This window comes from Bactrocera tryoni, chromosome 5 (genome assembly GCF_016617805.1).
Source record: "Bactrocera tryoni isolate S06 chromosome 5, CSIRO_BtryS06_freeze2, whole genome shotgun sequence".
NCBI classification, from domain to species: domain Eukaryota; kingdom Metazoa; phylum Arthropoda; class Insecta; order Diptera; family Tephritidae; genus Bactrocera; species Bactrocera tryoni.
This window is the reverse complement of record NC_052503.1, coordinates 45,263,403-45,271,045: the sequence shown is the minus strand read 5'-3', so window position 1 is coordinate 45,271,045 and position 7,643 is coordinate 45,263,403. Positions and strand designations below refer to the sequence as shown.

General features: G+C 32.6%; 1 pseudogene; it reads left to right on the top strand.

Annotated features, from left to right (window-relative positions):
• Window positions 1–726: 726 nt before the first annotated feature.
• Window positions 727–1,530, top strand: LOC120776371 (annotated as a pseudogene).
• Window positions 1,531–7,643: the final 6,113 nt, after the last annotated feature.

The following is a 7,643-nucleotide window of genomic DNA, read 5'->3' as shown; positions in this document are numbered from 1 at the left end:
TTACTTTGAGTTCACAGCAAAAGTGAGTAAAAGCGAAAATTTCGCAAAACTTTTGTAGGGAAAACATAAACGAGGAAAAGATCACTGAGGTTACAAAAATGTCGGAAAAGTGGCTTCTACTCTCTTGATAGCATACTCTTTGAAAAATTGAAAGAGTTAAAATAGTTGCGCATTAAGTAGATATACTTATGTGGTGCTAATACAGGCAGGACTGCGTGCAAGACTAATTCCTTATACAGTGCACGTTTTGCCCTTGTGGCAAAATTGATGATTGGCGACCACTTGGTAAGTAGCAGCAAAAGCATTTGAGGTATAACTCAAACTTATGTTAACATATGCTCACATATATGGTATATTTGCAGTTATAAGTTTATAAGTGTGTTCAATAACTTTTTACTTTACAAAAGTATATATTATACAAATTTTAGCGTATATTTTTAAAGGCTTCTATTACAGAAAAAGGATTTAAATATATATAATTCATCTGACTCTGAACAAAAAATTTTGAAATATTGCAACAATTTAATAATATTAGTGGTACTCATTTAACGTCGTAAACGTATGGCAACATCGCAAATTCTCAATATCGCAAAACAGCTGTTAATTTTTACATGCATTTTATTTTACGACAGTCTTGCAAATATGCGAGACCGTTTTCAGTGGCAACCATAGCATTTTGCGCAATTCGCAATCAACTGGAAGCGTCTATTTGGTGTTTTAAAAGAAATGGAAGCGGTAAGTAAATTCATAACAACTAATTATTGGCTTGTATTATTAATATTCAATTGATTATTTAATAGAAAAAAAGATTAAGGCTAAACGGTACATTTCGTTGGTCTGAATGCCAAACGAAAGACCTTTTGATAAACATAGTGGACGCAATAAAAGAGAATCCGGACCATTTTGAGGTAATATTGATATATTTTTTGTCATTTCATCATTTTACATTTAACGATCTGCTTTTAGAAACCAACGGCCCAAAGGTTGTACAACAAAATTGGCGAAAAAGCTCCAAATTTAATAAATATTGAATGGGACATAATGAGGACTAAAATAAGGCATTTGAAAATGACTTTTTATCTGCGCTCAAGTGGAAAGGCCAGACTGGTGCAGGCTTACTTGAAAGTGGTGATCCTCATAGTGTGGAAGAATACATAAAAAGAATATGTCCTTTTTATGAAGACCTTCACGTGATATTTGGAAGTCGCATAAGTGCTCAGACACCAGCGACTTATCAATCAACAGAGTTGGTGTCAGCGTTGGACGATGCTTATATAGAATATACCCCAGAGATAGACCCCGACGCAAGTTCTTCGAGTCCGTTACCCAGTCCGTCCGTTATTGTGTATCCTTCTGCAAATGAAGTAGTTAGTCCGCCCGCTAATTTTGCATGCACATCTACACCAAGAAGAAATATGAAAAGATCTCATAGCAGTTCAAATCCATTTTCACTACTTTTCGAAATCCAAAATAAGAAGTTGGAACTGGAAATGAGGCAATTGGAATTTGAAAAAGAGAGATAGGAAAACAGTTTTCAATTGCAGAAATTACGGTTGGAGAAAGAAATGGAAGTAGAAATGGAAAAAGTCAGATTGGAACACGAACGATTGAAAAGCTAAGTAGCTCATAAGTTGTCAAAATGTAATCATCTGTATTCCAATAAAAGATTTTTTTCATTTTGACTTTTTCTTCTTAATACATTTGTTGGTTTGTTTTACTTATAGTGACTTAGTGAATGTGGTCCACCTTGCTTTTTTTTTACTTTATGCGTATTATGTTATTTCTAGTCAAATAATTTATGTTACTTGTTTATGTAAAAAAATTTAATTTTAATTGAAAAAATAAATAAGAAAAGAATTTTTAAATTAAGATATTTATTGATTAAACAATTGTTCAAAGATTTGTCGTCGCCTTATCTCCCCTTCATTGGTACGAACATTTGGCTCCCATAACGACTCGTCAATACTGTGCTCCGAATTCTCAGGTTGGTAATCGAAATAATCGTCTTGTTGGAGTATAAAGTTGTGTAACAATGCACAACAGAGAATCCATTTGTTAACTTTTCTCACACCATTTTCATTTTTTATTTGGAGCCTTAAGCCTTTTAAACTACCAAATCTTTCCTTCAGCATTCCAAAACAATGTTCAATTCGAATTCTATATCGACTGAATGTTTTGTTAAAAAAATTCCTTTGGCTTAGTGTTAAATTTCTAGAATTTTCTCTAAATGGCGTTATAACAGTAATCGATAATTTATATGCACTGTCACCTGCAATCCATTCACCTTCTCCAAAAAATGTGTGTACTTCAATTGACAATTCGCTGTTATTAAAAATACGTGCATCATGAACGCTACCTGGAAAGCCTAACACCAGGTGCCTTATTTGTAATCCATGATCGCACACGGCTTGTGCCTTAACGGAGTAAATATGTTTTCGTGAAAAGTACGCTTCTGGGTCCTGTGACGGCTTTTCCGCAAATGGAATTTCGGTACCATCAACGTATCCTATGCAGTTAGGTAACTCGAAGTTTCTAAAACGAGCTTTTTGCGTTCTTCCGTATTTGGCCAAAATAAATACTGGTCCTTATATTTCAACAGCGCATTAAATATGCGTTCAGTTCAATTCTAAAATATAAAAACATGTTAATGTATTATGACGAAAACTGACGAGTTCTGACCTGAATTATACCACCATCACTGATTCCAAATAAACCTGCAATCTTCGAAAGAGTAGCTCCTTCACCGCTAGAACCTAAGCGATACAACACAATTTCCAGTTGCGTTTTAATTGGAAATTGTTTGCCCGACCGAATTTTGTTGAAAAGATTGTCTCCCTTTATTAGATCCAAAATGGGATAGAAAGTTTTCCAAGTAACACGTGTGATCTTCTTGAATCGGTTTTCATCGAGTTCCCATATGATCTCATTTAAAAATACCCTGGATTTCGGTACACTATTTTGAATGAATTGTACACTATATCTGCATTCTTCGCCTAAAGCCAATATATGCATTAGGTGCTGCATTATATCATTTTCTTTACTTTTCCTCTCTTCTGCAAAACAAAAAATGTAGTCATTTAAAATAAAACCAATTTAATTTAAATTCATACCATTGTCCTCACAAAAGAATTCAATGATCATTAAATCATTTAAAGCTGCTATTTCCAATAAATAAAAGGTTTTGTTTATTGCTGATTCTCGGCATTTTATTTTTTTATTTCCTACGAATGAAAAAATGACAGACTTATAGTAATTTTGCCACAGTTGCCAAAGAGCGCTCATTTAACTTGTGTTGCTATATTGCAAATTTACTATTTTTATATAATTGCGACGTTAAATGAGTACCACTATTGTAACATGTTGCTAAAATAGCTATAGGTTCGATATATAAATATAGAAGATTTATTAGGGCAATACCAGTGTGACACTTTCAAAAAAACGATTTTTGTTTTTTCGAAAGGTTATATTTGCAAAAATATCCTGTGAAATCGACAAGGTACGACCTCTTGAATAGGTTTTGTATGGCAGCGATTTAAGGAGCGGCCACTCTAAGGTATAAATCGGATAGTTGAAAATTTAAACGCGTTTTTCTCTAAACGATATTTTTCAAACTCGCTGACATAAAAACTCAATGAGAAATTTACCGATAAACTCCAACAATACAACTCCTACTTACGATCTTTTTGATTGGTTGAAAATTGTCAATTTGGCATTAAAAAATTTTTTTCGGAAAAAATGATACTTTTGTTTAGAACTACGCCTTTTTGTTAATTTTTGATATCTTTCAAAAATCGTCAGAGTTTCTCTGACATTACGCACACATTTATCATTTTAACATTTAAATGCATTATAGAAACGCTGACATATCTTACAAGTTCAGGCCAAGTGTGAGAATACGTGCAAACTGATGTTACGTATACGCCATGATCAAAAATGCCATGTAATTGCTAAGGATTTGATTACTACAAAGATGCCTTTGAATTTAGCATAAGTTTTTCCCGTTCTGTGTGATTTTTTTATTGATTAATAACGTCAAGGTATGTTAATAGTATTTAAATGAAAACTGGCTGATCTCTTTTGTTGAGATGAAATTCGTTGAGTTATATGTGCTTAACAACCTGGCAGATTTTGAGAAAGTATTTCGGCTTGCCTTCCTATAAAATTATTCACACTCAAACGTCGTGAGTTAACTAATCTTGCTTTGGAAGAACTTGTAAACGATAATATTTTTTTTAAGAATATCACCTCCTCCATTGAGGCTCACTTTCACCTCTTAGTGCGGTAAATAAACATAGCAGTCGATTTTAGTGCGAAGAAAATGTACAAATTATTTCTAAACAGCCACTACATTTACATAAACTGACAGTTTGGTGTGGAATCAAAAGTCCGTACTTCTTTCGAAATGCAGCTGGTGACACCGTCATGACCACAATTGGAAGAAATTGGTCTTGACAAGGCGCGGCTATGTGGAACACAGCACGTACAAGAACTGATTTTTTGCGAGAAAAGTTTAAAGATTCGATTATTTCAAGATATTGTGACATTAAGGGACCTCCAAGAAGTAGTGATTTAACACCAATAAACAGAATTCTTGTGGAAAAGTTGTTCTAAAATTGGGTTCAACGAATTCGCTCCTGCAAATGAAGTCGTAGAGACCATTTAAATAATATTATATTCACAATCTAATTGTATCGATTTCTTTCACTTTAATTAAAAACATTTGAATTTCCTTAACAATTAGAGCTTTTTTTAAGAAATTATATCCCTCTTGTAGGAAAATCCAGTATAATTGGGGATTTAAGAGTAAAAACTAGTATTAATTATTGTAAAACACGTTATTCTTTTTCAAAACATTTTCCATTAAATCCCCCGTGTTTGGGCAATATGGAGTGTATGCTGGCTATGCTTGCGGTAACAACTTTTGCACAGCATCAATAGTTTCCGGAGGTAAACCTCATTTTAAACGACCTTCGGGATTCGACTTAGATTCGATTACAACACTAGGGTTGCCAAATCCCGAAATATGAAGGAGAATTTTATTGAACCAAGTATACTATGAATTCTTCCCCATACATACCTAAATAGCGTTAGAGGAGTATTCGATTACGCTTTCTCACATCCCAAAAAGTTAGAAAATTAATTAATTAGACCCGCTCGAACAGAATCGTATACGGCATTCAATATTTCTATTGCAACTATTCGGTAATTGGTCTTACGTATACGTCATGGATCACAACGACTAATAATGACAGCAATGTTATCTTCCAGTTTACAAATTTGGTATGATTATTTAAACAAACGTTACCGAGAGATAATTTTGGGTCATCGTACAATCATGGCGTTTAGCAGCCAAGTAGTCAAAGTTATCGATCACCTGATGCAAGGATAATGAGTGTGATTAGTTGCATAGAAATATCGTGCAGAAGGTACGAAACGGAAAAAAAGCTATACGAATTTATTATTGGGTTCGAAAACTAATCTAAAATAAAAACCTTAATTAATCAATACCAAAGATTACTTATTCAAAGAGATCGGGCTTGCCAAAAAACCATGTGCAAAGAGGAAGCGAATAATTGTCACTTTTCACTTCAAAACTGAAATTTGGTGCAAATAATTAAAAACTGACCAAGCATTAGTATATACTTGTATATCGCATATAAGTTTTTCAAATAATGAAGAGATTGAAATCTGTACACGATTTACTTCAGCTCCCACATTCTACTCATAATGATTTCCGGTATTCCATCAGACTTTATCACGAATATATCAGTCAATGTAAAAGTAATCGAAAAATACTTTCTTAGCAACATGTTAGCTATTAAGCTTATATTAAGATGATCACATTCAGTTCAGACGCCACTCTTAATATACCTGATATTTATTGTATGTATAGCATACGTATATCAAAAAGGTGTTTTCAATGCAATTAAACAGCTGTGACTATGAAAATTACTGAACTTTTACAATCCTCTGATAATTTCATAATTTCATACCTTCGTAACAGCAATGTATTTTTTCTTTTGCCTTCCTCACCTGAAGCGAATAGAAATATAAAGAAAATATGAGTTTGCATATCACAATGATAAAACAACTTGAGCTTGCATTTGACCAATCATATGGGATCTTAAATTAGAATTGGGATGTCTTCATGCAATGTCGGAGATGCAAAATGGCAAAAGCGCATGAAAAATTGCAATTGGAGAACGTTTATTTTGATAATAAAATTGAATAAATTGTAAACGTTGTTTTAACGTACATATATATTTCCATAATAAAATTGTAAACATTTCTGAATACAACAAAAGAAGAAATAGTGATCATGACATACTACAAATGTCTGCAACGATCCCTAGAAATCATGTCATCCCAATTGGAAACCCTATACTTTCATCACGCAGGATACGTTGGTAACAATGTTCAATTGAAACTTCCAACAATAAAATTCCAAAGAAAGTATTGTTACCGCAGATGAACATATGACGGGATTTCATATTATCCCTAATATAACCGGAACGTCAAAATGACAAGAAAGCTTGAAAATATTTAGACTAATTTCGCTTATTAATTGTGTATCTGATAATAATATCATAAGAAGGAAATAAGATAAAACAGTAACAAAGATCAGTTAATGACCAATTTATTTGAGAAATAATAATTCTATTTAAGACCTGAAAGGTAAAGTGGTGCTTCACTGAAAGTTTACATTGCCGTCCAATTAACCAGTTATGTATATTACGGAAGTTTCAGTGATTTCTGCTTTATGCTTCTTTCAGATATCATTGCATTCTATTCGAATATGGTTTTGATAAAAACTTTCTTCTGGCTTCTGACACAAATTCGTTGCTGCCAACTACTTGCACAGATAATTAAAAGTTGAAAATGTGGTGAGAAAGCGGTAATAAATCTTGCTCTCTAACCTAATGAGTTAGAATTAAGATAAGTTTGGGCGAATGTATTTGCAATTCAAGATATCATAAGCAAAATACCGGTTGCAGCATTAAGCAGTCTACTTTTAATTTAAGTTGTTTTTCAATCGCTTTGAATACAGACTTTTAGAATAAACATTCCCAGTTATGGAATTTTCCACTCTAGATGGGTAACTTACCAAAGAGTATAGTAAAACCAGTAGCGCTAATAAACTTTTGCTTAAATTTCGGATGTAAATTAAGTTTTTGACATTAATAACTTTTTCGAGAATTGGAAAATTTTTTAAATTATGAACAAAGTCTTACTATTTTTTGCTCATGGTATTAAACTAAAATTTTTTTTATGTACAAATTTCCGTCATTGGATAAAATTCAGTATTTTTTTTTGATTTAGATTATGTACTAACTAACACAATTTACTTTCTCGTAATAAATTTTTTTTCGAGCTAACATTTGATATTAGTGACATTTAAAGGTAATTTTAATTTTCATTCAGAAAAGCAGCAGAAGAACCTTTATATTTCATTATCGTAAAGTTAGCAAATTTAGAAGTTATACATAATCAGAACGTTTTGACATTGGAACGCCATTTATGTTGTCTAAGGAAAATATTCTTCTTGGTCAAAAAATGGAACTAAACCGCAAATGTTTTCGCGCGATTATTTTTTACAACTTTCGATGTTAATTCAATTGAATCCAAGACTTCGATATTTTGAG